The sequence below is a fragment of the Heterodontus francisci genome, chromosome 21 (assembly GCF_036365525.1).
Source record: "Heterodontus francisci isolate sHetFra1 chromosome 21, sHetFra1.hap1, whole genome shotgun sequence".
Lineage (NCBI taxonomy): Eukaryota > Metazoa > Chordata > Chondrichthyes > Heterodontiformes > Heterodontidae > Heterodontus > Heterodontus francisci.
The window spans coordinates 14771559-14781037 of record NC_090391.1 but is presented as its reverse complement, the minus strand read 5'-3'; positions in this window follow the sequence as shown (position 1 = coordinate 14781037).

Below are 9479 nucleotides of genomic sequence, written 5' to 3'. Positions count from 1 at the left end.
CCAACAGCTCACACAACACGATGGGTTTTCACTGCCCAACATTAAATTTCAAATTGCTCAACTTAAATTTCAAATTCTTGAACTCAGCTTAAAATCTGATCATGGTCTCAAAATTCACCATCTACACCCGTTCCTTCAAATCTGCATCAAACCTCGCCTGAGATCTCTCCATACCTCTGACATTGGGCACATTTGCTGGGACTTCCCTTTCTTGATTCCTGTCTTACCGAAATGATGACAGTCACACATTCTCCCGTAATGGATTCTCTCCACCTACCAGCACTATTTATTCGCCTGTGCCTGAACTTCCGATTTTTTCTCCTCCTCTTCCACATCTAGATGTTTCCCAATGTCACCAGCACCTACAGACATGGGATCAGCTTCCACATCTGTGCTGACAACACCCTGGTCAAGCTCTCCACCATCTCTCTCGATCCTCCACTGCCTCTGTGTGACCGTACTGCAAATGTCTGTTTAGAAGGAGGTGCAATTTTCTCCAATTAATTATATGAAATACTAAAGCAATCATATTTTACTCGACCACACACTTAATGCTCATTTCACTGACACCATTCACCATTGTAACTGTTGTGTCAGGCTGAATATGATGTTTTGTAAACTCCACCCTATTGGTCCCTGACCTGACACTCAGCTCGCATAGCCCCTCGATCATAAATTAAAACCATTTCCACCTCTTCAACATCGCCAGAATCTAGAACTGCCTCAGCCCATCTGGCACTGAAACTCTCAATCACTGCTTCCTCATCAGCATCTTAGAGAAAGAAACATGGAAAACTACCTGATGAAATTCGTGATTTTGTTGTACTGTGGAACGGTTTGGCATCATTTTGTTGATAAACCTGTTCAGAGGATGAGTACGGACTATCGTTATGCCATATGCTAATTAATATGTAACCTTTTGGATAAGTAAACTTCGAACGTGATTTAACCATCAGTTTATGTTTAATCAGCGTCAAATCTTGATTTGAGAATGGAATGTTCAAAGCTGAAGGACGTGATTTGGAGGTGGAGATGAGGTTGACCAAAGGGAAATTCCTCGTAGCTTTGTTTTGGCAAAGCATATATAGCTGGTAAATAGATTCAGTGAAGAGGGAGCAGAAGTATACATTGTGCCATTTGAAAAACTTCCACAATATGGAGTGGCCCAAATCATCAAAGAAAAGCTCCTGGAAACTGTTTTTGAAGAGAAATCTCCTTCAGATGAGCACTCACGTTACCATGACAAAGTAAAGACAGTTGCTCTCAAATGTCTACGAGTTGGTCCCAGAGGCCCACAGACAAAAAAACGGAATTTACAAAATGATCAGGGCCAGTCATTCTGTGGAATTTGCTGGATAAAATGAAATGGTGTTTTGGTAGATGGTGTAGATCGATAAAGTTTGCAAAAGACTTTGAGAACCTTAGGGAAGTAATTCGATGCAAGAGTTTGAAATAGTGTCCCTTCAGGGGTCAGGTCCGACCTGGAAGAACACAAAATTGGTAAAATACGATATGCTGCCGTAACAGGAAGTTGACGTCCCTGACACAGCCAGCATTTACTGCACCTCCCGAATTATCCTTGATAACTGAGTAGCCTGCTGGGTCATGTCAGAGGACAGTTATCAGTTATACAGATTGCTGTGGGTCTGGAGTCACATGTCGGGCAGAGAAGCATATTTCCTTCCCCAAAGGGCCTTAATTAACTCGGTGGGTCTTTGTGACAGCACATCTATGTTTCATGGCACGATTACTGAGAATGGAGTCACAGAGTCTTAGAGTACAGCAGAGAAACAGACTCTTCGGCCCATCATGTCTGTGCCAGCTATCACGCACCTAACTATTCTAATCCCATTTTCCAGCACATGGCACGTAGCCTTGTATGCTATGGCGTTTTAAGTGCTCATCTAAATACTTCTTCAATGTTGTAAGGGATCCTGCATGCGTCACCTCTTCAGGGAATGCGTTCCAACCACCTCTAGGTGTAAAAAACCCTCAACTTCCCTTTAAACCTCCTGCCCCTTACCTTAAATCTATTCCCCCTGCTTATTTACCCCTCCGAAAAGGGAAAACGTGTCTTCCTATCTAACCTATCAATGTCCCTCATAATTTTGTACACTTCAATCAGGTCCCCCCTCAGCCTTCTCTGCTCTGAGGAAAACAGCCCTAGCCTTTTCAGCCGCTCTTCATAGCTGAAATTCTGTAGCCCAGGCAACATCCTGGTGAATCTCCTCTGTACCCTCTCCAGTGCAATCGCATCCTTCCTATTGTGCTGTGCCCAGAACTGTACACAGTACTCCAGCTGTGGCCTAACTAGCGTTTTATACAGCTCCATCATAACCTCCCTGCTCTTATATTCTATGCCTTGGCTAATAAAGGCAATCATCCCATATGCCTTCATAACCAACTTATCTACGTGTGCTGCTGCCTTCAGTGATCTATGGACAAGTACATCAAGGTCCCTCTAACGCTCTGTACTTCCTCGAGTCCCATTGTATATTCACTTGCCTTGTAAGTTCTCCCAAAATGCATCACCTCACACTTCTTAGGATTAAATTCCATTTGCCACTGCTCCACCCATCTTTCCGGTCCATCTATATCATCCTGTAATATAAGGCTTTCCTCCTCACTATTTACAGCATCCCCAATTTTCTTGTCTTCTGCGAACATACTGATCATACCTCCGATATTCACGTCTAAAGCATTAACATAAACTACAGACAGCAAGGGTCTCAGCACTGATCCCTGCGGTACACCACGGGACACAGGCTTCCACTCGCAAAAACAACCCTTGACAATCACCCGCTGCCTCCTGCCACAAAGCCAATTTTGGATCCAATTTGAAAAATTGCCCTGGGTCCCATGGGCTCTTACCTTCTTAACCAATCTCGCATGTGGGACCTTATCAGAAGCCTTACTGAAATCTATGTAGACGACATCAACTGCTTTACCCACATCTACACATCTAATTACCTCCTCGAAAAATTCAATCAAGTTCGTTAGACACGATCTTCCCCTGACAAAGCCGTGCTGACTATCCCTGATTAATACCTGCCTCTCCAAGTGGAGATTAATCTGGCCCCTCGGAACTTTTTCCAATATTTTCCCTACCACCGATGTTAGACTCATCGGCCTATAGTCGTCAGGTTTATCCCTGCTACCCTTCTTGAATAATGGTACCACATTCGCTGTCCTTCTTTCCTCTGGTACCTCTACTGTGGACAGAGAGGATTTGAAAACTGGCATCAGAGACCCTGCCAACTCTTTCCATGCCTCACATAACAGCTTGGGATACATCTTATCTGGGTCTGGGGATTTATCCAATTTTAGGCCCGCGAAAAAGCTAATACCTCCTCCCTTTCAATGCTAATATATTCAAGTATATCACAATCCCCCTCACTAATCTCTACATCTGCATCTTCCTTCTCCATAGTGAACACAGATGAAAAGTAATTATTTGAAACCTCACCTATGTCCTCCTGCTCCACCCACAAATTGCCACTTTGTTCCCTGGCTATCATATTGCCCTTAATATACTTACAAAATGCCTTAGGATTCTGCTTGATCTTGCCCAACTGTGTTTTTTCATGTCCCCTCTTTGCTGTCCTAATCACTTTTTAAATTACGCTCCCCCCCCCTACACATTCTATACATGTCTAGTGCCCCCGCTGTTTCAAATCTCTGAATCTGCCATAAGCCTCTTTTCTCTCACTGATCCAATCCACTATATCCCTTGACTTCCAGGCTTCCCTGAACCTGTTGGTCCTACTCTTCACCTGAACAGGAACATGTTGGCTCTGAACTTTCACTTTTTCCTCTTTGAATGAGTTCCACTTGTCTGATGTAGACTTTCCCACAAGTAGCTGCTCCTAGTCCACTTTGGCCAGATCTTGTTTTATCATATTGAATACATCCTTCCACCAATTCAGTATTTCAGAGTACATTCCAATCCACGAAGAAGTGATGAGAGGAAAAAAAGCACAGACTGCGGGAGAGAGAGGGAGAGAGAGAGAGAGAAAGAGAAAGAAAAAGAGAGAGAGACAGACAGAGACAGACAGCAAGAGAGAGAGAGAGAGCGAGAGAGAGAAAGAGAGAGGAAAGGTACAGAGCACCAAACAGAGTGAGGTAGAGACGTGGAGAGAGGGAATGAAAAAGAGAGAGAGGCAGACAGAGTGTGCAGGAGAGACAGACAACAAATGAGAGAGAGAGAGAGAGTAAGAGAACAGAAGTGAGAGTGAGTCAGACAGAGCACAAAACCAAGAGATAGATAGATAGATAGATAGATAGATAGATAGATAGATAGATAGATAGATAGATAGATAGATAGGTAGGTAGGTAGGGGGAGAGAGAGAATGAGACAGAGAGAGGGAGAGTGAAACAAAGTGCATGAAAGAGAGAGGGGATGACATGGAATGAGACAGACCTAAAGGGAGTGAGTGTGATAAGTAGAGAGAGGCAGGTAGCAAAGAAAATGAGCGAGAAAGAGAGAGAGAGAGAATGAGTGAGAGAGAAAGAGGGCGAATGAAAGTTTGATAGCTAGAGCATGAAAGAAAGAGAGAGAGGCTGACATGGAATGAGACAATGAATCAGACACGCAGAGAGGCAGACATAGAATGAGTGACAGATGGGGGAGCAAGAGTGAGGCAGAGAGAGCATGAGTGAGACAGACAGACAGCGAGTGAGACTGATAGAGCGAGACAGACAATAAGAGTGAGGGAGAGAGAGACAGACACGAAGAAAAAGACAGGCAGATGGATCTGAATTTGTTCAATGCGAGTTTTGAGCTGAAGTTAGAATTGGCAAGTTTCACTGCATCCCGAACATTTAACAATCTCTGTGTGGGGGCTGTAAGGGGTATCAGGCATTTTCAAACTGCAGTAATGTTCCCGACAAGGGCTTGGAGATATATATTTAATGTCAACAAAACAGATTCCATGGTCAAACTGGTTCTGTCCTCGATCGTGCTGAATTAACGTGTCAATGGACAGGACGCAGAGGAACATATTGAATAACATCTCAACATGTAGCATATTCATGGGTGAAGCAAACTGCCGAGCTGGGTTATGTCTGGGTGGAAAGGAGTCCCAGTTCAAATCCCAACCCCTCTCTCTCCCTCTCTCTCCAGGGGAAGAGATATTTCTCTCAGTCTGGTGTGAATGGGTTGTGTGCTCGCATTGTGGCCTCAGTCGATATTACTTTTGATCCTTTGCTTTCTAACTGGCATTTGTTTGTTTTGGGAGGTTGCTGAGAGATTATCGATACAACTGAGAGAAAACAGTTTTGGAATCTTGCTGCACCTATTCTTGAGAATCTTTCGCTTTGATTTATCTAATTTAATTTATTTTACTTCTCTGCCCCTGGGGCATTTGTTTTACTTTGAAAACTATAATAACAGCATGTAATGCAAGTGAGAGACTTTTGGGATCAGGAATATTATCAGACAGGTTGCCCATCCGCCTTGGACAGTGTCCTTCACCCAGAGGCAGGATTCAATGTGTCTACCTGCATGTGTGTCTGGCTTTTGATCCCTGATTTCAAAGTGCGTCTTTTGGATTGTGGTCCTTGATTTTTTAAAAATGTATTAAAGTTTTGGTTAATTTAGGCCTGGCGTGTCATTACGACATGAATATGTTAATCCTCGATGCAGTCATTTAGGAAGAATAGGCGGAGGGGGAAAGGAGATGCTATTGCGCTGTTAATGCAGGACCAGACAGTGAATTAGTGAGACAGTATCTTAGATCGAAGGAGGAAGACGTAGAATCAGTTTGGGTGGAGCTAAGAAACAGCAAGGGGCAGCAGACATTGTTGGGAGGTGTTTTGTAGACCACAAAACAACAGTGGTAATGTTAGACACGGTAAACATCAGGAAATTACAGCTGCATGTAACATGGGCAATACAGTAACAATGGTCATCTTCAATTTACAGATGGATTGCCTCATCCTAATTAGCACTAATTCTGTGGAGGATGACTGCCTAGTATGTGTACGAGATGGATGCCCGGAGCAGTGTGTTGACAGAAACAACTAGGGATCGAGCTATTTCAGATTTAGTATTTTGTAATGAGAAAGGGCTAATTAATAACCTTGCTGTAAAGGAGCCATTATGAAATCGTGACTACAATATGATAAAATTTTATATTTAAAAAAAGATATAGTTCATACTGAAACTGGGCTCTTAAACCTGCACAAAATAAACTATGAAGATATGAAGGGCAAGTTGGCTACAATGCATTGGGGAAATACATTCAACGATTTGACAGTAGCCAGGTAATGGCTAGTAGTTGAAGAAGTAAATTCACGAGTTACAACAAATGTACATTCCTCGAAGAAACAGGAAATGTGAATCAACCGTGGCTAACAAAATAAGATAAAGATTGCATTAGGCTAATCTTGTAAGCCTGCCAGGAAACGTGGCAAGCCCGAGGATTGGAAACAATTTTATAGAAACCAACAAAGGAGGACCAATGCATTAATAGGTGAAGGGAAAAGAACTTTGGAATACAAGCTAGCTAGAAACCTAATGCTTCTTTATGTATTTGAAAAAGAATCGATCAGCAAGGAATAATGTGTCTCCATTGCAAGCAGAGAAAGAAGAGTTTGTGATGGAGAATGAGGTAGGTGTGGGGAGGTTAAACAATTAGTTTGTATCTGTCTCCACGGAGGAAGATACAGAAAATCTTCAAGACATTTAAGGGAACCATGGGACTAGTAAAAATGAGGAGATCAAATAAATTAATATCAATAAAGAGCTACATCCCAGAGTATTGAAGAAGTGGCTATAGAGATAGTAGATGCATCGGTGGTTATCTTTCAAAATTCTTTAGATTCTAGAAGGGTTGCTGGAAATAAGAAAATGTCACCCCAATATTTTAGAACAGAGCGAGAAAGAAACAGGGAACTACAGACCTGTTAGTTTGGCATCAGTACCAGTGAAAATTTTCGAATCTGTTAAAAAGAATGAGATAAGACGACACTTGGAACAAATGATATGATCGGGCTGAGTCAAAGTAGATTTGTGAAATGGAAAACAAGTTTGACAAACCTGTTTGAGCTTATTTTTTTGCGGATGTTACTTGAAGCATCGAGACAGGGGAACCAATGGATGTGCTGTATTTGGATTTTAAGAAGGCACTTGATAAGGTCCCGCACAGGAGATTAATAAACACAAATGGAGCACATGGCATTGCGAGTAACATACTGCTATGGATTGAGAACTGGTTAACAGAAAGAAAACAGAGAGTAGGAATAAATGGGTCATTGCCAGGACGGCAGGCTGCTACTAATAGGAAACCGCAAGGATCAGTGCTTCAGCGACAGCTGTTCGCAATCTATATAAATGATTTGGATGTGGGGGCCAAATGCAATATTTCTAAATTTGCAGATGATACAAAACTAGGTGGGAAATTGAGTTGTGAGGAGGATGAAAGGAGGCTTTAGGGGGATTTGGACAGTCTTAGTGAATGTGCAGGAACACGGCAGATGGAATACCAGGTGATTAAGTGTGGAGTAATCAACATTGGGAGAAAAACAGAAAAGCATTCAGAGGACTGAGGGCATTCACAACACATATTCACAGCACTGAGCACTGAAATGATTTTAAATCTGATTATGAGATCATATTTTCTTGATAATCTGACATATTGAGGCGGGACTTGCTCTGCAGAAGATTCATGAATTGTTTCAGAAAAATGCATCACTGAAAAGCTCATCAGTATTGAATTAAACCCAGCCTCGACTCATAGCAAAATGGACAAAGCAGCAAATCACACTGATTACGAGATGGTGAGAGGGGACAGTAACTGCAGTGAGAGAGGACAGCAGGAGATGTTGAAAGTCAGCCACTGAAGTATACTTGAGGTGTATTCGATGGTGTAATGTCGGAAACAAAGCATCCAATTTGTGCAGAGCAACGAGTTCATGACCAGGCAAAATAGAGTGAAAGGTCGATGGCAACTGAACCCCCTTTCTGTGTGAGAAACTCAAGGAGTGGTAAACGCACACAAGGGAAGGTTTCTGACAAGCTGGAGAGTAGGAGAGATGAAATATGAGAAGTTTTCCTGGTACAAAGTCAAGCAACGAAATGAAAGCCGATTCTGGATGAAGTGTAAGTGACAGGGTAACCGCAATCAGAACACAAAGTAAAGGGATTAAGAAATCAAAAATGATCAGATTGGTGTGGGAGAAGCGGGAAAACCAAAATAAAGGCAAGCCAGGAAAACACGAACAAAGAATAAAATGAGGTCACGTGTTCTGATGTAAGATTATTGAACTCCAATGTACTCATTCGAAAGAGGAGGTGCTGATGCTCCAGCTTGTGTTCAGCGTCATTAGAACACTATGGCAGGTCGTGGACATGAAGGTCAAAGTGAAAGCAAGGAGGAGAATTAAAACAGCAAGCAACAGGAAGCTCAGGATCGCGCTTGCAAACTGAACAGAGGTGTTCTGCAAAGCGGACATCCAATCTGCGTTTCGTCTCCGCAGTGTGGAGGAATGGGATTGAATTAACATTGTGAGCAGCGAATAGAGAATACTAAATTGAAAGACGTACAAATAAATCACTGCATCACCTGGAAGTAGTGTTTGTGGCCCTGTAAAGTGGAGAGAGAGAAGGGGTAAAAGACCGGAGTTGCATTCCCTGTTCTTGGGGGGAAAGGTGCTGTGGGAAAGCGGGGAGTTGTTCAAGTGACTGAGGAGTGGACCAGGGTGTCACAGAGGGAACGGTCGGAATGCTGAAAAGTGAGTGGAGGGGAAGGTGAGATTGGTGGTGGCATCATGCCGGAGTTGGCAGAAATGGTGGTGGATGATCCATTAAATATGGAGGCTGGTGGGTGGAAGGTGAGGACAAGGGGAGCCCAACTGCCGCTCTGGGAGAGAGGGGAAGGGGCGAGGGCAGAATTGTGTGAAATAGATCAGACACGCTGGAGGACACTGTCAATCATAGTGTGGGGGAATCCTTAGTTGATGAGAAAGGAAAACATATCAGAAAGGCTCCTATCTAAGGCTGCATCATCAGAACAGATTTGATGGAGACGGAGAAACTGGGAGAATGGAATGGAGTCCTTGCAGGACGTGTGGTCTGAGCAAGCGTAGCCCCAGTAGCTGTGAGTGTCCATGGGCTTATAACGAACACGGGTAGGATTTACCCAGAAACGGGAGAGAGAATTCGAGGAAGGGAAGGGTTCTAGATGGACCATGTGAGTTAGAGAGAAGGATGAAAATTGGGGACGAATTGACTGAAAGTTTCCAGCTCAGGGTGAGGACAGGAAGTGGCAGCGAGACAGTCATCAATGTACTGGAAGAAGAGGTGAGGGATGGGGACTGATTCAGACATGGCAAGGAATGTTCAACACATCCCATAAAAAGGCAGGCATAGCTCGGACCCATGCGGGTACCCATGGCAACACCTATAACTTGGAGCTCACAGATAATGCTGGGGTAGGGCTCTGCACCTGATCGGGTCACTGGTCTCTCTCTCTCTACAG